The 25,221-nt window shown below is 47.4% G+C and overlaps 1 long non-coding RNA gene across 1 annotated transcript; it reads left to right on the top strand.

Annotated features, from left to right (window-relative positions):
• The first annotated feature begins 3,050 nt into the window (after positions 1–3,050).
• LOC111094765 lies at positions 3,051–24,584 on the top strand. Its single transcript, XR_005386247.1, has 3 exons — positions 3,051–3,163; positions 4,806–4,901; positions 23,509–24,584. It is a non-coding gene; the product is annotated as an uncharacterized LOC111094765 (long non-coding RNA).
• The last annotated feature ends 637 nt before the right edge of the window (positions 24,585–25,221 follow it).

Raw genomic sequence — 25,221 nt, forward strand, 5'->3', positions numbered from 1 at the left:
GGCAACCAAAGCATGGACATAGGCAAGTTGGCTCCCTTCCTGTCACCTCAGCTCCTTACCCCTAAAATGAAGGTGATACTATCTTTTTGTAGGGAGGCTGAAAAGATTAAATGGGGTCATTTGTGTCAAGTGCCTGGCTCTCTAATCTTCCTTTTGTAAATCTATGACACAACGTGGCCACAGTCACCAACCCCAGCAGTACTCTATGGAGGGTGGCCCAAGATAATGTCAGGGACACTCGAGCTGCCCAGGTATATCCACTGTGGCCTGGGGCCTAGCTGTCCTCTCAGTCCCTTCTGCAGTCTTGAGGAAAAGCCAGTGAGGGCCAAACTGGGAAAGGCTGATGAAAAAGTGAGGCTTGTTACCTGGCACACCTGAAACTAATGTAACATCGTGTGTCAAATAAGGATTTAAAAAACCCCAGGGCTTGGGAAAGTTATGTGACATGCTCTGAGGGAGAACCTTGTCTCACAAAAGAAGGATTGTTTTAGAAAAATCAGTTACTGTCGCCTAAGAAAAACAGTCAGCAGTGAGGGCTGGGAGCTCCACCCTTTTAGACAAGCGCTATCCAAGGAGCGCCCAGGATTCTGCTCACACAGTGAGTCTGCAAGGCCAGAGAGCACAGGGAGGCTCAGGAAGAGATAAAGAGATAAAGAAGGAACCTGGATGCTGACAACCAGGCCAATGGGCAGGGAGCTGCCCCAGCCCTGGAGAGATAAGATAGACTCCAGAAGGGCCGTCCAAGAACTTCAGGCATTCATAGAAGGGCTGGAAGGAGAGGTGTGTGGGAGGGAAGGATGAGGGGAGCAGAGGCATATGGGAGGCAGAAGGAAGTGGTAATATTTCCATCAGCGCTAGGTAAAATATAACAGATATTCCTGCATGACCTTAAATCTGGATCTGGGAGGCAGTGTTCAAAAGATGAACTCAGAAAACAGTTTGAGTAAAGCAAAGGGTGACCTTCCAAGAAGATATACAGAGAAAGGTCAGCTCCTGAACCTCAGTCAAAACAGCATCCTCATCACATCCTGGTTCATGGCAGGGGCCCAATAATACTTGTTGAAGGAACCAATGAATTATTTTATTTATTTATTTATTCAGGAGACACAGAGAGAGACAGAGACATAGGCAGGGGGAGAAGCTCCCCTTTGGGGAACCCAATGTGGGACTCGATCCCAGGACCCCAGGATCATGACCTGAGCCAAAGGCAGACACTCAACCACTGAGCCACCCAGACGCCCCAAGAACCAATGAATTATGTACACACCTCACACTGGCCACCAGCAGAGAAAGCCTCAGTTTGGTTCACAGGCAGGGTGAAGGGCTGGGCCAGCCCTGCCAATTCTGCTTGAGCCAAATGTAACCATGTGCCAAGAAAGAAATGACTTAGAGAAACTGAAATGAGCACCATGCCCTTCATATCACTCATCTTCGAGTGAATTAAGTCTCCCGGCTATGGTGGTCTTGACAGAGGTGGGAAATACACGAGGTAGGGTGGAGTGGGGTGGAGAACAGGATAGTCCCCTTCTCCTATCAAAATTCTCCTTTGCAGAGTGACCGATCAAATATGGTGTCAGTTTACATCTGTGATTCTTCTGGGGGCGTCTGCATTTGGGGTATCTTGCCATGAAAAGAAAAGTGTGTCCCCTGCTAAAGAAGTTTCTGACATCAGGAGGCAGGTTGGGAAGGTTTTTGTGAAGAGCATAGGAGCTTCTGGAGTCTTGGAGGATGGCCGTTGTCACCCACTGTACCCTTGTTACAGCTGGGCCTGGTTAGCACCCCTGTGATATTCTCTACACCCTAGCAGCCCTGAGCACAGCACATGGATCTTTCTATCGCCAGCTGTGGCTAGAGAAAGACAGTTCATCTGTCTCCTAACTGGTTAGCTGGGTGAGAATAACCAACTAGAATATAATTGAGAAGGTGCTGAGTCCCCCAGACCAGTCACAGAGTACCTGGGTGCCCTTAGGAGACATAGTGCCTGTCCTGTGATCCGCTCAGTGCCATTCACCCTTCAGAAAGCAGAAACTGTGTGCTTCTAGTTTCTCCTCAACCTCTGGCTTGCCCCGCTCCTTGTGAAGATCTCCTGTCTTTCATTTTAATGGTGTCTAGAGCCTGTATCAGCAATTTTCAAGCCTGGTTATACACCAGAATCAATCAAGAAACTTATACAGGGCAGGTAATAATAGTTCACGCTGATTACGTGCTGGGCACTGTTCTAAGGAATTTCTATATATTAATTCATTAATTATCACAACAAGCCTAGGAAAGGAGGACAATTATTATCACCACATTGCAGATTAGCAAACTGAGGCTTACAGTGTTGTAGTCATCTACTCACGGTCCTACAGCTATGATGGGGTCAAGATTCTGAACAAAGAATATGGCTCCAGGGTCCATGCTCTACTACATAACTACTCTACTCTGCTCCCCAGACTTTGCTTTTCAGAGACCCAACACTGACCTCCCTAATCAGGAACTCCCTGGGGGTAAAGCTGGACATTTGTATTTTTTTTAAGCTCCACGAGAGACACTGATATGAACCAACCAAGGAGGCCAGAGTAGCTGGAGCCCAATAGTGAGAGGGGAATTGATAGGAAAGGAGTTCTTAGAAGAAGCCAAGGCAGGGTCATGCAGGGCTTTGTGGGTCTAGGTACAGATTTGTATTTTAGTGTTTGTGAGATGGGACAAGTTGAGATTCTTGAGTAGAGAAGCAACTTGATCTGACTTGCCTTCTCAAAGGACCAGTTTGAAAGAGAATAGACCAGTGGGATGAGGGTGGAACCTATTGCAGTAGTTTAGGCAAGAGACGAAGAGGGCTTGGAGCAGAATCGTAGCAGTGAGGGTGGGCAGAAATGGTTGGTTCTGGAGAGTTTTTGATCTCCTAGTGGATATTTTAAAGCTGAGGGACTGGATGAGCTCACTTAGGAATGTGTGAATAGCTAGAGTGGGCGAGGGACTCAGAGTGTTCCGAAAACTCCGAAGTTTAGGACAGGGAGAGGTGAGGGGACTCAGGGAGGAGACAGAGAAGGAGTGGCAAACGAGATGAGAGCTGTGCCAGAGGTTGCTGAGACGCAGGGCCAGAGAGCTCAAGTGCGGGTCACCGGGTTTGACAACATGGAAATCCCTGGTGACCCGGAGGAGGAAAATTTTGGTGGAGTAGGTGAGGCCTGATTGGAAAGGGATCTGGAAAGACAGGAGCAGAGAATGTAGAGACAGCAAGCTTAGACTTATTTCATGTTCGTTTAACTATGAAATGGAGCAGGGAAGCAGATTGGCAGCTGGTGGTGGCCACCGGGTCAAGAGAGACCATTAAGGGTGGGCCACAGTTCCAAACATTTATATGCAGAGGGTGCTACCCAGTCGAGAGGGGTAATTGATGGGCGTAGGAGAAGCATCTTTGGAACCTCGAGAGCTGATGGGATTCCAGGGCACCAGGGGAGGACGTGGCCCTATGGCATTGTGGGAAGGTCCTGCACAAGGGAATGCGAAGCGGAGGGGAGGGAGGCAGGGAGGCAGGGGTAGTTGGTGGTAGGCTCATGTGGGATTTCACTTTTGATGACTTCAATTTTCTCAGTAAATAAGATGGAAGGCCGTGAGCTGAGAGCAAGGAAGGAGCCTTCTCCTTTATTCTACTATACTGAACAGCCAAGAATTTTAATTTAAAAGCTGTCCTTGCAGGTTTTTCTTTTAGAAACATCAGTTTTCTTTTATAACATATTTATGTGACTTTTTAAGCACAAGCTTTGGGGGGACTCGGCAATTTCAGGCATGCGTGGTCTTTGGGGATGTTCTCTTCATAATCAAAACACCATGCACTGGTCCCAACTGACTACAGACAGTTTTTCTGCTGAAAATCCACCTCCTCTCCCCCAAGGAAACATCAAATAGGGCCTTGTTAACATTAGAACATTAATTCGGAAAAGTAATTCTGTTTTTTCCTCTGGTCTACGGCCATTTTGCTTTTTTATTTTTTTTAGCTATCGATAGCGTTCGTTTCAGAAATCACATAAGAAGTGACTATGAATCCTGCTGTTTCTATCCTTTTCTCTTACATACTTGAAAGATTCTCCTTCAGTTGACCCTCCAGATATCCCTACCTTGTTTTTCTTAATCTAGTGGTTCTCAAACTTGGGTGTGCATCCAAATCCCGGGAGGGCAAGTTCAAACACAGAGTGCTGGGCCTCATCCCAGAGTTTCTGACTCGGTAGGGCTGGGTGGGGCCTGAGAATCTGCATTTCTGACAAGTTCTCAAGTGCTGCTGCTGCCAGCCTGTGGACCACATTTTGAGAACCACTGTCCTAATCAATTTACTCTTTTCTGATAGTTTTTGAGGGAGGGCCGGGCAGCTGTGTGGCCTCTCCCCGGACCCGCAGGAGTGATGGGGTGGATGATGTAAAGGAGGATGGCTGGCCAGCTTGCTCCACCCTTCTCTCTTTCCCATAGAAGCACCTGAGCCACCCCTGACAGAGGAGACCCCGGGCTGGGTGGACCTTTGGTCTCCCCTACAAGCATCTCAGATAATTCTCGTGTCTGTCCTTGCCCGAAAGCAGTCATGACTGCAACATCCCTAGGGTGCTTTCATCTTTCAAGTCCTGATCCCTAAGTGCCCCTTCCCACCCTCGGCTCACACACATCGCCTTCCCCTGCTCAGATCCCTGATCTCTGACTTTCCCCTGTCTGCTGCCACTTGCTCCCAGCGAGCTCTTGGTATAGGATGGATGGGCCTTCATAATAACCCTGGCAGGCAGCTGTGGGGCCAGGGCCTCCCCTTTGAGGCTGGTGTCTCTTTGATTTCTTGACAGATTAGCAGCACATAGAAGCAAAGCCCGCGTGAGAGGCCGGAGTGAAAGGACCAGCTCTCCGCATGACATATGCCTGTAGTACACGGTGACTGGCAGGTACGAGGAAAAGCTATTTGCAGCGCCCAGCAAGCTAGATGCTTGTTCTGAAGAGCCTGCATGGCCTAAAAATACCACAAAGGGTGGGAGGGAGAGAAAGGAGACTTTAGCATGGAATATTTTCAAAAAATTAAAAATAGAAAGGCCTTTGGGAAACGAGAGTCGCCAGTTGCTGTCCCGCTCACCTCCTACAGGGCTTTTAGGATTCCCAGCAGACAGCCAGTAGCCGGCATGACAGGAACAGTGAAATGATTTCGGGGAACAGAGTCAGGCCACCAAGAGACAGATGGCAGAAGCCGGGGCAGAAAGACGCAAGTGCCACGTGGTGAACGGCACTGATTGGCATTGACAATAAGGCGGTCTGGGAATTAATGAGATCCAATAGATGCGGGGTTCACCTCCAATTTGATGAACCACTTTGTCAGGCTTGCTTAACCTCGGTCTCAAATCAGTGAGATTGTAGAGTGTGCAACGAGAGTCTGTCTGATTTTACTCCTCTTCTCGTTAAGCTGCTAGGATGCGCCTTAGTTCTCTTGTGTGGCCTCCTCCCCCCGCCCCCCTCCCTGGAGCCTCTTCATTCATTCTAAGCTCTGGCAGATAAATGATTCGGTTTAGTTTCATTCTTATTGTCTCTCTTAGGAAATGTCTGGATTGCTGAGGTAAACAAATGTCCTCCCCATGAATGAGTTGCCCTGATCAAGGACCTCATATGGAGATAGATCTGGCCCAGCACTAGCAAGATCCCGGGGGGAGGGAAGCTGCAGCATGTTAGCAGGATCTAGAAGGTTTACCTTGCACTTCTGTCTAGTTTTAGGAGGAAAAAGAAATGGCACCTGAGAGGAGACCAGATGTATGCAGAGGAGGAAACTGATTTCTGCCCTCTAAGCAGCATAGCAATTCAGCCCATCAGGATGGACCCAGTTGGGATATGCGGGAAATTGGGCACATGTTCTTGAAAATACACTGTCCTGGGAATACCCAGGGCAGAAGCGTAGGCTGCGGGCACTGGAGGCAATCGGACTCGTTTTCCAGTTCCCCTGTAACAGATGAAGCAGAGGGAACTCTAGATCGATGTTTGCTGATTTCAAACAAATGGGTGATGGCCTAGGTTGGCATTCATGCCAAACTATGAGACTTACTACCAAGGCTGTTGCATTTAGCTGGCATCATTTCAGTGAGGAGTACAGCGAATGTCTTGAGGTACTCTGAGGACTGGCTGGTTATTGCCCCAACAGTGTCCAGGCCATACATTCCCAGCTGTCAAGTTAGCAACTGCATGTGAGGAGTCAGGGCTGGTTCCACCCAGAGAGACAGTTGGCAGGCTACTGTGTCAGCAACGTCACGTACAGAGCATGACCTTAGGCTGCTCTCACAGTCCAGCCCCACCCTGCTCAGCTCTTGGGCTCTGTTATCAGGCCTGTATGTACTCGAAAACCCTTCCTCTCAGAGGTGAATTGTATAGATAAGTTTTAGAGGTTGCTGAATTTCTGTGGAACTTCAACATTTCAGCATGCCCCATATCACGGATATTCTTAAGATGTCAAATGTTGGACCATAGAAGATGCATCAAAAACCACTAGGGGTATATGGAGGGACTTAGATAAACAGATGATCTGGGCAAAAAAACAAAACAAAACAAAACAAAACAAAAACGCTGCCTCTTATGGAGTTGACTTGGAGATGAAAGTCTTGGGGGGAAATTCTAATGTCCTTTGAATGGCTTTGTTGGCAGGGATTCAGGAAGATGGTATCTTGGCTCTAAGTTTTTTAAAGGTATCCCTAAGACTAGGGAAGCATCTAATTTAATATGTTTCAATATTGAAGATTCAGAGAAGCTAACTGACTTTCTCAAGGATCATCACTAGTTTAAGGCCCCATGGTATTAAAATTAGCACCATGGGCTTAGAATGGAAGACAATCTCATAGGTGTTTCCATGGTCCCATACTGCAGTTCCTTTTCATGACTGGATGTCCCTGATTTTAAATGCAGCTATGGGAGCAAGATTAGGGAAGAGAGTGCCATTGAGCACCTTTAGTGCATGGTGCCATGTGCTTCATATACGTTAGTGTGTCTAATTTTTTGACATTCTTTTGGGGTGGATATTAAGATGTGGATTCTGCAATAAATGAAACCAAGATGCAAAGGAGTGGCTAGCCTAACACACTGATTTTTTGGCATATTAATTTTTCTACAAAGACCATGCTTAGTCTACATTACCACACACCAGACTGCCAACCAGATTAGCCCAGAGGGTTCAGTAGATCGGCCAGATCGTGCTCTGGTTTACTGCCAAAGTACAAGAGTTATGAGAAGGGAGATGTCACTGTGGCCTTGATACATAATAGAAGGCTGCACATTCCTTCTTTGCTAATCAGTGAAGCCATAGCAAGATTAAAAATAGAAAGGTTACTAGTATAGAGTAACTGTGACATTAAACCATGTTTGCCTTGTCCTAAGGCCCTAGCTGCTGCTTTCACCCTTCTTAAGTTCACCTGCTGAACGACAGCTTTCTTGAATATTGAAAGGGTTCCTCTAAATATTTGCGGAATGGCTGAATGGAAAAACAAATTCATTTTCAAGGTCCTCAGAGTGCAAAAAAGGGACCAATAGATGGAAATGAAAAGAAGGCAGCTTCAAGCTGAAAGGAAGAACTTTCTAGATAGTGGTTCCAAGTGGCTATGGGATGGGTTGCTTTAGTATGAGCTAAGTTTTCTCCCTCAGACGTGCTTAAACAGAGGTTTGGAAATACTTTGGGGATTTGGCACTGAGTAAATGTTGGATTGGATGATCTCCAGGGGATGTTAAGGATCTGAAAGTCCGGGATCCCTGGGTGGCACAGCGGTTTGGCGCCTGCCTTTGGCCCAGGGCACGATCCTGGAGACCCGGGATCGAATCCCACGTCGGGCTCCCAGTGCATGGAGCCTGCTTCTCTCTCTGCCTGTGTCTCTGCCTCTCTCTCTCTCTCTCTCTCTCTCTGTGTGACTATCATAAATAAATAAAAATTAAAAAAAAAGGATCTGAAAGTCCATGTCATGTGGCACCAAGAGTGAGATGATCAATAGTCAACCAGACCTTTTGACTTTTCTAACTGGTCATTGTGCAACACCTCTGCTTAGTTTGCTCATCATCACCATCAATACTGATGGAAGCTGTAGTGAACCTTAATCCATTTTGAATTGGAAACAGATTTCACTCCTCTCTGAGCCAACTCTGGTCCAGTGTTCAGTGCCAAAGAAGGATTTGGGAGTTGCAACCCAAGCCAAAGGAGTATGTATGGCTCTACTTGAGGCATGTGGGATTTAAAGGGATGAGTAGGTGGAAGCCACAGGAGGCAGAAGTGTCCAAGTCCTTTGGAGATAGTGACTTCTGCTTACTGAAAGTGGCCCAGCTCAGGTCAGCTATAACTGGAACTAGGGAAGGACTCGGATGTGGCATGGGAGGCCAGGTCATCGTCTCTTTCGGTTCTTTTCCAAAGACTCTGGTTTTTAATGAGGAGCCATTTAGAAACAGAAACTTTGCTCCCTGACAGCCTTTCCAGGTGAAGGAAACCCTTCTCTTTTTCACTAAGGTAATGTATCTATTAAAATGAAAGATGTGCTAATCCTATGACCTAGTGATCTACTTCCGCATATGTACCAAATAGAAATTGGGGTTTTATTTTCCAAAAGACACAATTAAAAATGTTTAGGAGCACCTGACTGGCTCAGTCAGAAGAGCACGTGACTCTTGATCTTTGGCTTGTGAGTCCAAGCCCCACACTGGGGGGTAGAGACTTCTAAATAAATAAAAGCTTAAAAAAAAAGACTATTTATGGCAGCTTTATTCATAATAGCTGCAAGCTGCAAATAACCTATAATGTCCATAACAGTAGAACGGGTAAGAGAGTTGTGATGTATTTATACAATGAAATGTCATGCATGGAGGAAAAAGGAGTGGCTGCTGATACATGCAACCTTGATGTGTTTCTCATAGACATAATACTGAGTGAAAGACGTTAGATGTCAAAAAATATGTATTTGTATGATTCCATATATATGAAGTTCCAAAATGGGCAAAAAGTAACCTATGGCATGAAAAGCACAAACAGTAATTCTCTTTGGTGGGATTCAGGCTGGGGATATTTGACTGAGATGAGTCGCAAAGACAATTCGGGACTAGGTAGAAATGTCCCATCTCTTAATCTGATGGTGAAAAAATGTTAAAATCCAGGTAAGTGTGATCTTTCCATTTCACCATATCTACGTCACATCTCAATTAAAAAAAAAACTGGAAAAGAAAGAAAAAGAGAGAGTTTCTTTCCCATGGACACTGGGTTATATTCTAGATTCTGCTGACATTCCATGTCATGGGAAAATATCCCATCCTGTTGCTCTGGTGAACTGGTCCTTGGACAAATCAAAGTACTGGACAGCAACCAGTTATCACCCCAGAGAACATAACACTGCTGAACGGATTTCAAAATGCGCTGAGTCAAATTGGGGCTTCTAGACCTGGGTTCTACTTCCAGGTCTACCACTAATTAGCTGTGGGTACTGGATCTCTTATCTCTTGGGGCTCCAGTATTCTCATCAATACAATGGTGAGTCATTCATTCATTTGATGTTTATTGAATGCCTCCTATGTGTAAGGCCCTGAGCTAGGTGCGTGGGGAGCAGAGGTGAATTAGACTGTCACAGAGTTGGGAGACTCACCTGCCTGATTCAGTGCAGTTAAGGTAATCCTTTACCCCAGGAAATGCATACTTTTGCTAAAGTATAATTCTCAGTCTTCTGTGTACACAAACATTTGCACCTCCTTGGAAAACGGACTCTGTGCTGGGATTTTTTTCAAGTTCAAAAGCACCTGTGGGTGTTAACGTGATATGAATTGAGAAAGATATAACCTAGAGGTCACAAGTCAGACACAACACAGTGGCCCACAGTTTGGGAACTGACTGTGTCTTGTGCCTGGTTACTTTTCCACGTGCCAGAAAGCTACAAAATGACTAAGTCACAAATGCAAAAAGCAAGTTTAGTATGAGGTCCTTTATAGGGAGGTTTAAAACGTGCGAGAGAATGCATTGTCTGTGGGTGCATGCAAGCATATACTAGTGAATGGAACCACCCCTTCCTATAAGTAATATAAAATTGCAGGAGAGCCACGTCTCAGATTGGGTCCCCACCCCCAGCAGAGCCTGAGACCAGGACTTCTGGCCAGGGCATTCATTGAGGGGCGGCTCCAAGGAGTAGGCGGGAAGAAGCAGAAAGAATAAGACAAAGGGAAAAGCCAGGAAAGGGTGCATTCTTGAGGTTGCTGCCTTAGGGTAAAGGGTCTCTAGGGCATTTTTTTTTTTCCCAAGGCTCTGTCGCCTTTGGTCGATGTTTCTTCTGCAGGTGCTCACTGTCCCATATTTGGGTGATGCGCCTGTGAGGTTTGGGGACATGCTTGACGGTTTTGAAGAAAGCTTTGGAGTAAAGAAGCAGAGACCTGAGGGTGGGGGGACGCCTAAGGGTAGGACCCTGCCATATAGCCCAGGGCTAAAACCACAGGTGGGCTGGGGGCATGAGACAATTCAGGGCTGTTTCAAGTTGCCCCTAGGAGAAGAGAGAATGGAAGGGGAGAAAGGGTTACACAGGGAGCTTCAGCTGGGCCTCTAATGTGTTATTTCTGAAGAGAATGGCTAAAGAAAATAAGGCACTATGTGAATCTTCAAAACAGCTGGATGGCATTTGTATGGGTGTTCATTATATTATTCTTGTTACTCCTCTGTATTCTTGAACTATTTCAAAATAAAAAAAAATTAGGCTGCATCAGCATTAATTTGTTTCAGGGGAGCTCTGATTGAATAATTATGCAGAGCAGTAATGTGTCAAATAGTAATACAATTTGCCACTAGTTCTTAAATTAAGTTAATGTACCTAAGTATAATTTCGATGGAATTTGACTAACAAAATACTGAGTTTTATCCAAAATGTCATGGTTTAATTTTTCTTCTAGTTGAGAGATCTCACTTGATAAACTTTCGATTATATTTCCAGTTGTCTTACCAGAGCACTTTGTAAACAGGGGGCGATTTCTCCATTTTCTGGTTGGGAAAGCTGTAACTCAGAAGAATTTTAGTAATTCATTCAAGATCACTCAGCAGTAGAAAAGCAGGAAAACAATGCAGGAGTTGTGCCTTTTTATTTTAATCTGTCGTGCCATCCCTGTTTGACCCGAATCTTTGCAAAATGAGCACCAGAAGCATCTGAGGAGCACACAGTGGGAGTGGGGAGGACTGTGTAGATGTCTAGAGCACACACCCATGGGATTCGGTCAACCTAGGGGCTTGAGGTGGGAGGGGCGGGAGATTACAGTCTCTGCATTCAAGGGGTTTAGAATCTAGCGAAGATATGAATAAACACATCAGTTGTATCTGTGCGTCCGGCTCTCCTGAATGTGAGGAGGGACCCCAGTGGGTTTATGCCTACAGAGCATCAACAGGACATGACCGTGTACCGAATGGCTGTCTGCTGTGGACAGGGACCGTTGTTGGTGGTGTTCATTTCCAGACTAGACTAAGGTTACCTAGCTCCACTCAACCTTTCCTCTGGTTTGTATGCACTGTGCTTTGTTCCCTGGGGTTGACAGCCCCTTGTCCTAGGGCAATTTGTTTGCAGGAGATGTTTTGAAGGAGTGACCAAACTCAAACCAGACAACCGCAATCACAACCACAAAAACCACTACAGTCCCACCTTGAGTGAACTCCCCCTTTGTAAGGTTGCTTTTGAGACTTCATGGCTCCACTCAAGTCAAACATTTCAAGTGCTTGAACTTGGAACTTGGACTCAGAACCTTGTTTTCCGGAAGGAACTCGATCGGCTGTTTAAATGGTCACCCGGTAATACTGCAGAATAACAGCTGCAGACCTCTGGGCTTTTGACACTTATGACTGATGGAAAATGCCATTTGCACCCCTTGATTTACATTAAAAAAGCTCAGCGCAAAATTACAGCTGAAGGGTTTGTTTTTCTTTCTGCCTTTTCTAACTGAATGGCATTTTAATTGAGGCATTCTTGTGGCACAAAGGCGAGTGGCTTGGCCTCCTCTATATTCTTTCCAGACCCGTCACCCAACTCCTGAATGTTTAAATATCCCCTTCAGTCCTGCCCTCCCACCCCACCCCAGGAGCTACACCCGAATTGCCCAAACTGCTCTCCAACAGTTGGCAAACCCAGCCTTCCATTTGGTCTTTGAGTCCTCAGAGCGGGCGGGGTCAGCCCTGGGGAGCTGGGGAGGGTTGCCACAAGACAGCCCAGTTCACCGACAGCACTAAGTCCTCAGTGACTGCTCAGCAGCTCTGGGGGGGACCCTCGGAAGGAAGCTTGGTCCCCTGGGCGGCTGGGTCTTGATCATTTCCCAGTGTTGACGTGGCGTCATTGTGTTTTGATTGTTTGCCTACTTCTTTGGCTACATTCTCTGGCATCTTGGTGTTCCTTAGCTCTCTTGGGCAAAAATAAAAAATTGTTAACCAGGAAAGTACAAGTTCTGTGGCAGATGCAGGTAGTGGTGCCCTGGGGGGTGTCTTCTGGGCTCTCACTATCTGAGCCAATCAGATGGGTTCTTAGTGTATGTCTCTGCCTGAGGGTGTTCTCTGGCCACTGAACCGTGCGTGCATGCGTGCGTGCTGTTCCTGAGCCTGCAGAAGTTAGAGACAGGGCAGAGAGTGGGTTGTAATGATCAATCAGGCCAGAGAGTTAATGCCTCCAGGGCAACGCTGAGCCAGTGAGGGATGAGAAACCGTAGAAGAACCCCCCAGCTTCCTTGCTGGGTGGGTGGGACAAATATAGGGTGTACGCCACAGGTTTTCTCTGGGGCTGGTGGCAGCAAGATTGGGCCCCAGTTGCCTACTTGCTCACACTGATGTAGCTTTATTGGCTTTTCTCCCTTCCCTGCTCATTTCTCCCTCCCTCTCCATGTTTTCTGAGATCACCTCCCAGATTAACCTCTTGGCATTCAAATCTTTGTTCCAGGGTTTGCTTTGGGAGGAACTCATACCAAGACAAGTTTCTGAAATGTCATGCAAATTTGGGTGTAGAGTTGTGAGTGTAAAGAGCTTTCATCAACTTTTCAGAAGCGTCGACAACCCCAGAGACCAAGAACCTGTACCTAACACCTTTTCCCAGGGTTAGGGAATCTCATCTGCTCCTGACAACCAGACATCCAGACATGGAGAGCTTTCTGTGTGCCCCTCACTGCATGCTGCACAGCATCTCACAGTTAAATGTCTACTGCAGATGCCGTCCTGTGCCAGCCAGAACCCGCATGATGACATGAGGGCCTACTCTCTGAGTTTCTGGAAAGCTTGTTGCCTGACGGCACTTCCAAGAAGTGCCTTCAGATGAAGGGAGCCATATCACCCAAGTTCAACGCTGTCCCCCAAGGAAATCTATGACCAATGGTTGGATGATATGGATGAAGTGAGGCCTGGGCCCCTCGCCCCTAGTCAGAGCAACTCACGCGGGGACTTGCTGGTTCCAAAGCTCCCTGTGAGGTGGGCTGAAGCCTCCATTGAGCTATATCACAGCCCAACTTCGCTGCATTCCCCCCCCCCCCCCCCACACACACAAAGAGTCAATCCTGAGAATGCTTTGCAATAAACTCCCTGCACTCTAATTTCCAAACAAAAGTCTGCTTCCTGGGGACCCGGATCTGTGACCATCCAGGAACCTCTCCTCTTCCTTAGCCATTCCCACACAGTGAAGCCCTTAATCAATCAAAACTTGAGTCTTAGGGATCGTGACTTTGGAATGTGACTTGAATGTGCCCATGTCCCCCTACTCCATCCTGATGAGCTCTTCTCAAGGATGGCCTGAATGTCTAAGACAGCCTCCTCACTGCTCCCAGACTCTCCTGCCTGTCTCAAACGCATTCCTCCCATTGAAAACAGAGTGATATTTTTAAGCATAAAACTGGTCTCATCAGTACTGGGCTTATAACCACCCCCCCCAATGGCTCACTATTGTCCTGATGATCAAGTTCTTGAAGTGACTTAGCCGTTCAAGACCTCCACCCCTTTGACACCCCTCCAGCCTCACGTCTCCCCACATCCTGGCGTGTATGCATTGTGCACCAGCCGAAGTGCACTGCTTGCCATCTCTCAAATTTACCACAACTTGGGGCCTTGGGGCCAGCTCCTACCCCACTTACAATTGGCTTTTCCACCTCCACCTAACACACATGTGCATGCACAGGCACGTAACAATGTTGCTCCTATTTAAAAGATTTCCCCCAGGGGTGCCTGGGTGGCTTAGTCAGTGGTTAAGTGGCAGCCTTCTTGGGTTATGATCCCAGGGTCCTGGGATTGAGCCTGGCTCAATCAGGCTCCCCGCTCAGCGGGGAGTCTTGCCTCTCCCCATGTTTGTTCTCTCTCTCTCTCTCTGTCAAATAAATAAAGTCTTTTTTTTTTGAAGAAGAAGATTCCTCCCACCCCAGTGTCCCTGACAGGGGCCTCCACAGCCCCACCTTGGTGTTCCATAATCAGAGCATGCCCTAGGTCAGATTTCCCAGAAGCAGACCCTAAGGTGAGAATTTCTGGGGAAGGCAATTTCCTAGGAAGGATTTCCAGGAATAACCAGCAGGGAACGGGGACACAGGAGATGAAGGGAAGGAAGCTGGGCCAAGATGAAGTATTAAACCAAATCCCCCAGAAGGTAGGTAAAATGATTCTAGTACCAATTTCAACACGTGGGGTTTTCCCTCATGCCAAGCAATTCTCTGCCACCAGCTGGGTGTCCTATAATTCAACTCAATTCTGGCACGGTCTACCTAGAGAGAGCATCAGATCCCACAGGCTGAGGGCTCTTACCGCTCACCCCATCACCCCCCAACTTCAGACACCAGTTGCAAGTCCAGGTTGTCACCTGTGCTTCTGACCTCAGAGGTTTCCAGGGCCCCCTTCCTAGATTTGGTGAATTTGCTAGAGCAGCTCACGGAACTCAGAGAAACATTTTACGATCTAGATCATTGGTTTATTACAAAAGGGGAGAACTTGGGAACAGCCGGATGGCAGAGATGCTTAGGGCCAGGTAGGGGGAGAGGATGAGGAGCTCCCCCGCCGTCTCCAGGCCCACCACTCCCCCCACATCTGCACCTGTTCCCCCACCCGGAAACTCTCCCAATCCCACCTTTGTGAGTTTCAGTGGGAGGCGGCTTTACACGGGCTGATTGATTAAATCATGAGCCATTGGAGACTGAGACAACCTCCAGCCCCTCGCCCCGCCCCCAGGGACGGAAACTTCCAGCCCTTCCACTGAGGGTTCGTTCCCCTGGCAACAGCCCCCAGCCTCAGGAGCTTTCTAGTCGCCTCATTAACATAACAAGAGACAAATTCTAAGGGATTTAGGAGTTCTCTGCCGGGAATGCGGACAACGACCAAATGTAAATTTCTTATTGTAAATCACAGTGTCACTGAGTCCCGGAGCGGGGCTCTGGAGACAGTGAAGGCCACTCTTCAGAACTGTCCCAAACAGGAGACGAGGGAGCTGGAGCCCTTGTACTTTTTTTTTTTTTTAAGATTTTATTTATTTATTTATTTATTCATGAGAGATATACAGAGAGAGAGAGAGAGGCACAGGCAGAGGGAGAAGCTGGCTCCATGCAGGGCCGACGTGGGACTCGATCCCAGGTCCCCAGGATCACGCTCTACACCGCTGAGCCCCCTGGGCTGCCCACCCTTATACTTTAATGTACGTCATACTTCAGGAGCATTTGTACTTGAATGAGTTACTGGGGAAGGGGAAAGGGAAGGGGAGGGGAGAGGGAAGGGGAAGGGGAAGGATAGCCCCCAGGCACTTTTGGCTGTCCCTGATGCAGGTGAATCAGGCTCCTTCAGCCTGGGGACAGTGCACTGACAAAAGGACACAGGTGATCCCTGTGGGAGTGAAGGCCTTGGAGGGCAGGTAGGTGTGTGGTGAAGAGGTCCAAGGGGACGTGGGCAGAGACTAGGAGTGTCTGCTACGGGGCTCCCACCACACTGGGCTGTACGCCTGCTCCACCCCCACGAGGCAGTGAGCTCTTGCTGTCTGGGCCCTCGTGTTCATCAAGGTCAGCCCAGCCCATAGCAGGTGCTCACTAGATGTTTGTGAAATGTTTGTGAGTGAATGGGTGGGCGGATGGATGAATGAATGAATGAAGAACAAATGAGTGGGTGGCTGAATAACATCTACATCCAACAGCTTTGAAACAGGGAACTTCTGTAGTGAGAGCTCCCGCGGATAGGTACCAATTTCCCACATTGGAAAATAATTTGTCTTTCTTGTGAGAGAGGTGTGGCAACATACTTAGAAAAAGAGGATCTTCTTTCACAGGGGCCCAGGAGGAGTGGGGCTTATGCTTCATGCCAACCACATGCTTTACAGGAGTCTCCGCTTTCCCAGCTAGAGAGGCCTGGTGCCCACAGGCAGCAAGAACATTAGGCCTCACAATGAGAAAATAGATAGTTCTGGATGTCTTCAGGTGTGAGGGCAGCCAGGACCCACGGTCTGTTAGCCCTGGAAGGGACTGTGGGAAGTAAACCCGCCACCCTCCTCGTGGCCCTTAAGACCCTGAGTAAATGCATATGAAATATTTTCACCTCCTTTGTGGCTTGTTTTCCCACATCTTTTTTTATAAGTAAATTTTTTGTTGTTTTTTTTTTATTTAAAGATTTTATTTATTTATGAGAGACAGAGAGAGGGAGAGAGAGGCAGAGACAGAGACATAGGCAGAGGGAGAAGCAGGCTCCATGCAGGGAGCCCGACGTGGGACTCGACCCCGGGTCTCCAGGATCAGGCCCTGGGCTGAAGGTGGCGCTAAACCAATGAGCCACCAGGGCTGCCCATGTTTTCCCACATCTTAAAGCTGTCCTTTGAGGGCCAAAGTTTTACATTGCGATGACGTCCATTACTTATTTTTCTTTATGCTCTTGCTTTTCTATTGTCATTGGTAGCTAGGAATTTTTGCTCACCCCGATGTCACAAAGATGGTTTTATTTTTGTCTAGTGCTTGTATTTAGTTTGGCTTTTATATTTAGGTGTGTGATCCATTGCTGAAGCCCTTGACCTCCCCTGAGGGGATTTCCATGCTGATGGCTGGGGGGCGGTGTGCACACACCGTCCGGGGTCCCCTGGGCACCTGGGGGAACCCTCCAGTAGCATGAAGCACCGTGCGCTTGCAAACGCAGAGTGGCACTTCCGAGCCTAGGTGCTCTCAGAAGTTATGTGACTGCTCAGCGGCCATTGGATGGTCCCAAGATTGCGCTTGCATCTGTAAAATGGGCAGAATGAAACCTCTCGTGTGGGTCAGTCGCCAGCAGAAAGAGAGACAAGCATATATAAGAAAGCTCTTGGCTGGTCTGACCCATGGAGGCCGTCACTGAGCAGGGGTTACTGTCACTTCTGTCGCTGCGGCTCATGGTTATGTTGCCTCAGCACTATTTGAATGCCATGCCAATGGCCTGGCCGGAGTTTTTTTGTTTTGTTTTTTGTTTTTTATAAAACTGTGCTGATGGTATGTGTTGATGGCTCTCTGCAAGCTCATTTGAACCTTTTTAAAAATAGGGCCTCTGCTATATTTGGCAGGTCACTGCTCTGGTATGAAGGGACTTTTAGGGCCATGCTGATGAAGCATGGCTCAGGAGTGGCCACCAGTGAGTGATGAGTCAGGACACCTTTGGCATGCTTCTTGGCAATATTTTAAAAATGAGTCCATGCGGGAACTTTCCACTTATTCTTGGGAACAGGCACAGATGGGAATTATGGGAAGGTCTTAGTCTTTGCTCTGACAGATCATGTGGTTGACATCATCTCCTCTGCAGCCCTCCACAAAATCAGATTGTACCCCTAAGTGTAATGAAATAGAGATAACTGGACAGAAGTGCTAATGGGTGTATTTTAAGACTTATAGTTTTTTTTTTAAGATTTTATGTATTTATTTGAGAGAGAGAGAGAGATACAGAGCTCTAGCACGCATACTTTGGGCTGGGGGTAGCTGGGGGAGGGAGAAGAGAGAGAGAGTCCCGAGCAGGGTTGATCTCATGACCCTGAGATCATGACCTGAGTCAAAATCAAGAGCCGGCCACTCAACCAACTGTGCCACCCAGGTGCCCCAAGACTTAGTTTTACACTTTGGATTTACTTTCCTCCTAAACTTTATCTGTGCAGCTGAATACACTTTCTTTCCAGAACAGCTGAAAGTGATGTTTTACGAGTAGGAATTCTGATTGGGTGCCGGATTTGGTTAGTCATGTGTACACAGGGACAACACACAAACCCATTAGTCAAGTTATGCCCCCTTCTGAGCCTCCATGTTCTCATCTGTAAAATGGGGATAATAATAATGCCTTATATATTTGTATGAGGATTAAAGTGGTTACTACAGATACTTTGGAGAGCGCCAGGCACATGGTAATAAGCACTCTAAGTGCTATCTACTATTATTGTTTTCACTTGAACTTGCTTTCTTCCTCCCTCTGTAAGTATGTGTACACACACACGTTGAGTATCTGGGTGAGTGTTTGGGAAGGTCTTATCTGTACTTTAATTTTTTCTTTGATCGACTGAGTGTCTATTTCGGAAGTCCTTAAGTAGTAAGCAACTACCAATTAACAATAGCCAAGATTCCTCTTAATCTTTGTTTTATGTACTAAAATTTTCCTTGTTTCAATGACATTTTGTGGCTTTCCTTCTCCACCCCAAGCAGTTTCTGGAGGGCTTTCGGAAATTTCTGTTGAGTGTTATCATAGGAACTGTAATTCCTGTCACATCCTGGTAAAAAGTACCTCTTCAGCGATCTCAGTACTGTGTGTCCTCCTAGCCTGGCCCCATTCTCTTCATCTGGTCATCCAAGCCTAGCCCTCCTCCGCTCTGAATGCTATGCAAGTGATCGGCCCATGCAAGGAATTGAGGAAGTGGGAAAAGTTTAATTGTGCCCTAGAGATTGGTAGGGGGAGGAGGTCAGTGGTTTGACTCTGAAGTGTTGGAGGAGAGTAAGAGTTCTTACTCCATGCTATGTTCAGGAGAACATGCCCACGGCACTCTGAGCTTCAACTAGGGTCCTCTTACCCTGCCACCCCACCCTGGTTCAGAAGCCACAGATCTCACCAAACACAGAGATGTCCAGCAGGGCTGGCTTCACGGGCCAGTTAGCACACAGCTCCCTGCTCAGAAGTGCCTCGCACTTGGAGTTTAATGCTCCGTGGTGGCCACCTTGGAATTCTTAATAATTTTATCCCTGAATTTGTACTTTGTGAATGCAGTCCAATGGCACCATGGATGACAATGGTGTTGGGTGCCTGGAGTATCAGTTCACTGTGGTCCTGCCTCCTGCTGCCTTGCTACTTTCCAAGGACAGATTCCTGGCTGATTGCCGCCCTGCCTCTACCCTGCGACCACTGCCACCTTCTGCCCTCTGCCCTTGTAGGGGGCCTGGGCACAGGCACAGGAGGAGTTGGGGCTGAGGGTGTGTGCCCTGCCCATGTTGGTGTGGGACATGGCTGTGGCCACTTCTGCCCTGGGCTTGCAGTGCCATGGCTCATTTGGAGGACCCCTAGGTAGGGATAGGCTATGGGTCAGGGTGACCAGTTAAATCATCTCTGGCTGCTTTGGGGGCTTGCTTTTCCCCAAGTCTCATCTGATGCAGAGGGCAAGGAAAGTACCATAAGGTCCCCTCAGTGTGTGAAGCTGCCAGCTGGGCCTGGATGCCTATTGTTTCTATTCATAGTTCATTGGCCAGAACTCAATCCCAAGGACACTGCAAGAAGGAAAAGAAGATGTAGTCAGGTGGGATGTGGAGGCAGGAGAGGTGGGTGCCAGTGGCAGGGAGCACTGCTTATCTCTGCTACATTCCCCAGACACTGTTCTCCTGTTGGTCATGACACCATCCTCCACCTGATCACAAAGGCCGGTGGTCTCACAGGCCCTTGGCCCTTGTCGCTTTATGGCCAATGCCTTCCCAAGCCCTGACGGTTTTATCTTTGCGTTTTGCTTTGACCTGTCCACTTCTCTCCATTCCTGCCCCCACCATCCTGGCCGAAGCTTCCTATTTCTCAAGGATTTCGAACACTTTGACCATGTAGTACTGTAATTCACCAATTTGGAGCACAGGCCCCAAATATGGGTACCTTCTGTTTAGAAATAACATCCATACGCTCTGGTTTCTCTGAATGGTAGGTATGAGCAAAGCTTGATTTCTTTCTATGTCTTTAGAACAATCTAGGTTTGCATTTTTCCTCATGCCTCAATAGATGACCATCATTTCCTGGGATATGGGCCCCTCACACTGATGATCACTGGCCTTGAAACCTGTGAGAGATTTTGAGCTGTCCTTTTGCTTTTACCTTTAGCCATCCCCCTCACCGAACTACCTCCCTGAAACCATACATTCATCCATTCCCAAATAGTTATTGAGACCATTGTGTACCCGCTGCTGTTCCCTGTGATGAGATACATGAGACTGACAAAGTCCCAGCTCAACTTGGAGTTTATTTTGATGACAGTGGTTGGGAGACAGAAATCAACAAAATAAATCTGTTGGGTACTGGTGAGTGCTTTGAAGAAAAACGAAACAGGGAAAGGGAATAGGGAGTGACTAAGGATGGGAATGGCATGGCGCTATTTTAGAAAAGGCTTTGCGGTTGAGGTGACATTTGAGTCCCAAATGAATAGAGGTAGAGAGCCACACAGCAATCTGGGAAGGCAGAGGACCCCGTAAGTGCAAATACTCTGCAGTGGGAACACACACAGCTTGGGCAGGGGACAGCGAGGAGACCCAAGGCTGGAGCGCAGTGAGCAAAGGAGAAGTGGCAGGAGAGGAGGCTGGGGAGCCGCACAAGGGTCAGTTCCTGCAGAACCTTGTAGACCATGGTACAGACTTTTTAATTGTGTTCTGAGGATGGTGGGAAGACACTGGGTGGTATTGAGTAGAGGGAGAGCATAGTCAATTTTACACTTTTGAAGGATCACTATGGCCATTGTATGAACAACAGACTATTGGGGTAGGTAGGGGCAGGGATAGAAACAGGGGGGCCACTTGGAAAGTGATTTCAGAGATCAGGTGAGAAATGATAGTAGGGTTGCAATAGGCTGGTGGGAGTGGGGAGGTGGTCAGATTTGAATGTTTTCGAGGGTGAGGGTTAATTCTGATAATGTCTCCTTCATATTCAAAACACTTCCATGGTGCCCTTGCTCTTAAGAGAAAGTCTCAAATCACTAACCAGGTCTATAGAGCCCCGTCAGGGCCCAGCCTACCTACCTCTCTACCAAGTACAGCACTGCCTCTCAATTCTCTATTCTAGACCTGATTTTTATTGCTCAACCCACATACTGGTCTCTCCACCTGGGAAGTTCTCCCCCTCCCCCTACTTACATCTTACTCTCTTTTCAGACCCCTTCGCCATCATCAGTGCCTCGGGGGACAGTCCTATGACCTTCCGTACTGCTGGATGGCATCTTGAGCCTTTCCGTTCCTTTGTGTGATTGTGGGACCATCTGTCTGCCCTAGCAGACTGCAAGCTCCAAGAAGGCCAGGGCTCTATTGCTCTGGTTATTGTACCTCTTGCCCCAGTGCAGGGCCCAGGCATTGATTGTAAACTCAACAACTGTTGTTGAATAGATATGCAAATGAGGCAGTGGAGATGGAAAAACAGAGATGGTTCTCCCGGAGCAGGAGGGCACACATGAGTCCTTGCCAGGGGGAACCCACCGCAATAGCTCGGGAGAGAGGCAGCACTTTCAAGGGCACCCATTCTTGCAATTGGATTGGTACGGTCTGTGCCCTGTAGTGAATATAAGGCAGGGCGGCGATCCCCTTTGAAGTCACAAGCACTCATAACTTACATTTGACTTGTACCTCGACTTGTGTAGGAACACAGGTGCAATCTAATTTCACTACATAAAATGTCCCATCCTGTCTGGCCTGGAAAACTTGAATCTTTTATTCAATTTCAAGCAGCCTGTTCCCTGCCTGTCACGAGCTCCAGCCTGCCTCAGACTGGGATGTGTGCAGCGGGGAGGGAAAGGCACGGTGATGTCATCTGTCCTCCCTTTTTGTCCTCCCACTGTCTCCTCTGGTCTCTAGCCGCCCTGTTCAGTCCTTCCAGAGTCGATGCACAGGAAGGGGTAGAGGAAGAGGATGGAGCCCCTTACTAGACTCGTGAAGCTGCTACTGGCCGAGGAACTTCCGGGATGTGGAGGATGTTCAAAGCTGACTCTTAGTTTGGCAGCTCTTCTGGTCCCTCAGGAACTTTGCATTGCTGGGAATCTCTCACCTAAGAGGCTGCTCAGAAGAGTCAGCATCCTCTGGCTGGCTCCTCCTCAGCCCCTGGCTTGGGTACAGTCTATACCTTGATGGGATTGGCTGCCCTCCCCTGGGTCTTCTGGGTAGAGTCATCTTGGGACCACTCAATCCAGGTCCCTTCCAGGGTCCACATGAGGCTTGTGGAAATGCACACGCAGCCCAGACCCTTCCAACAGTGGTTCTGTGGGCAGTCACCTCTCTTTATGCTGCGTCCAGCTGCTTGGCCACAGGCTCACACCTTTGTGCTTTTCCATGAGGGAGTCAGATGGCTGCCTTCATGTCCCTGAAGTGATCTCCGTGGTTCTCATAAAGCCCTGACCAGCTGGTGTAAGGTGAAGGGAAAGCACCCCACTGCTCCCCTCTCAGTGCTGGGGACACCAGCACTCCAACCCACTCCCCCACAACCTTCAACTTTGAATTAAGTTGTCTTCACTTGGCTTCTCTTACATGGCAGGGAGTTAGGCAATGTCAGGGGGACCTTATAATTGGTTATCCAGAAAGGGTCACCTTTCTTTGGTGTGTAGTTGTTTTTCTCACCTTGTGCAAACTTTTTTGTGAAGTAGAACATTCATTCCACAACAGGGACAAATCACAAGTGTCTGGCCTGATGAGTTTTCACCAAGTGAACATACCTGAACATTCCTTGCACCTAGTAGTGCCTTCATGTTTCTGCCAGTCATCACTCTTCCCTCAGGGGTAGGCACTGTCCTGCCTTTTTGAACTACAGATTTATTTTGCAAACTGGGAACATTTTGAGAGGGAAAGGGGCCACATGGTACCCGCTTGTCCACAATGGCTGCCATCAGTTCCTTCTCTTTGTGTCTCCATTAAGAGGAGGTAAGCATTTCTTACCCTGTCCTCCCCCACTTGGATCTGGGCTCATCTGTGACTACTTTGACCCATAGAATATTGCAGGTAGGATGCTTTCCCAGTTCTGGGCCTAGACTTTAAGAGGACTGGTAGTTTCTAATTCCAGCCTTGACCCTGAGTGTCCATTAAAAAAAGTTCTGGAGATAGAGGCCGTGCAGAGGAGCAATGGGATGTCAGACATGTGAGTGCAGGAGCCAACCTCAAATGCTCAGTCCAGGAAAACCTTCAGATGACTCCTTCCCCAGCTGCCATCTGACTATAAATGCCGAGATTCTCACCCTTGGATCTTTAAACAGAAAGTCTCTTTGGTCATCAGCTCCTATAACCCAGCCATGTGTAGACAATATGACTCCCTAGAGCAAAACTAGTCACCACATCCCTTTGCCTTTCCTCCAGGTGTCTTCTGCTTCCCCAAGTAATCCTTGACTCCCATTTTATCTACAGATCTTTGGCCTGGAGACCATTCTGTTTTTCTCCCATAAATCAGCGGCAAGTCTTGTTGGCTGGTGGCAATTAAGATAATGAGGATGCCTCGATTGTAATATGGACACCGAACATAGGATAGAATCTGCTGAGAAACAGACAAAAGTCATCCAAATGACAGACCGTGGTATGAGGCTCAGTGATGCCAGACTTCAGCACGGAGACTCAGGGGCAGCTTTTATGAGGTTAAGTGTCATGTCATGGGAGAAGGGCAAATAAAGAGCGCCTGCTGGCTCTACTCTGGCTCTACACTACTTTCCCTCCACCGTCCCTGCCTGGCTGCCAGGCAGCTGCCCCCAGAGTCCTCAAGGGCAGAGGAAACTAAGGAAGACTTAGCCAAGGCTGGATGGGAACCAATGGTAGAATCATTTGTACTCATCCCTTGGAGAAGAGCCATTTTTCTTTTCTGCAAACTAAGGGTGTGGCTTTTCCTTTTTTTTTTTTTTTTTTAAGGCTCTGATGTGAAGTCATAACATCTCTAGGTTTTTACTGTCAGTCTTCCTCTTGGAATTGAGACTTCTTCTTGTGTAACTTTTCTCCCCCCACCCCCCTGCCAAAATGTGTAAAAACTGCAGGTTAACTGTAAGAGAAATATGCAAAAAGAGACAAAGTATTATTGGTAGTTATGGGGCTCCATCCTTCCATACTTTCAGGCATAAGATGTCATATCAATCCCTATTCACTTGTACTATTGACATTCTGAATCTGTGACCATGTCACTTGGAACTTTCTTTTATTTGAACTATAGGACTTATCATTTATCAATATTTACATGCCTGCAGAATGTGGCTGTAACAGGTCATATCCTAGTAGGGGAGCAATTCACATCCAAAGTTCATTTGGCATTTTATCACTGGTTACACTTTCTACAGGGCAAATAAATACTTTGCCCACACTGCATCAATGATTTGAAGTATTGTGATTGCTAAAGGTGCCTGTTGTATCATGTATATTTGTGCTCTAGGATATGTTTCACCTATTTTCCCATTATCTGAAATAATTCCTTCTGAACCTTATCTAAAAGACATGCCAAAAATGTGAACATGGAATAAAGAAAGGGAGAATGAATAAATTGTGTTTCAATGATCTATTGCTATGTAGTAAACTGCTATGAAATTTAGTGCCTTAAAACAACAACGATTTATTATGTTTTATGATCCGTGGGTTGGTGGGACTTAGATGGGTAGTTCTTCTGGTATGTGGTATTGGCCAGAGTCACCCATGTGGCTGCATTCAGCTAATGGCACGGACGGAGCTGGCAATTTGGATGCCTTTGTTCTTCTCCCCGTGGCCTCCTCATGCTATTAACTTGGACTTTCTTACAGCAAAGCGGTCTCAGGGGCTCTAGAGCAGGGAAGTAGAAGGGGCTAGCTTCCTAAGGTCTCAGGCCAGTGCTGTGAAATGAAACTGTATCAATTCTATAGCAAATTATTGGTCAAAACAAGACACAAGGCCAGCATACAATTCAAAGAAACAAGAAATAGGTTTCTCTTCTAAATGAAAGGAACAGCATGTACATGAAAGATGGGAGGAATTGTTGATACCATCTCTAGTAGGAGTTTACCAATAGCAATACAGGGAAAATGTAAGGAAATGGTGAAGGAAATTTAAAAAAAACAAAGCCCCAGAGACTGAGAAAGAAAATATAAGAATATAATAGGGATATTCTTCAAA

Source organism: Canis lupus, chromosome X, assembly GCF_011100685.1.
Source record: "Canis lupus familiaris isolate Mischka breed German Shepherd chromosome X, alternate assembly UU_Cfam_GSD_1.0, whole genome shotgun sequence".
In the NCBI taxonomy this organism is placed as follows: domain Eukaryota; kingdom Metazoa; phylum Chordata; class Mammalia; order Carnivora; family Canidae; genus Canis; species Canis lupus.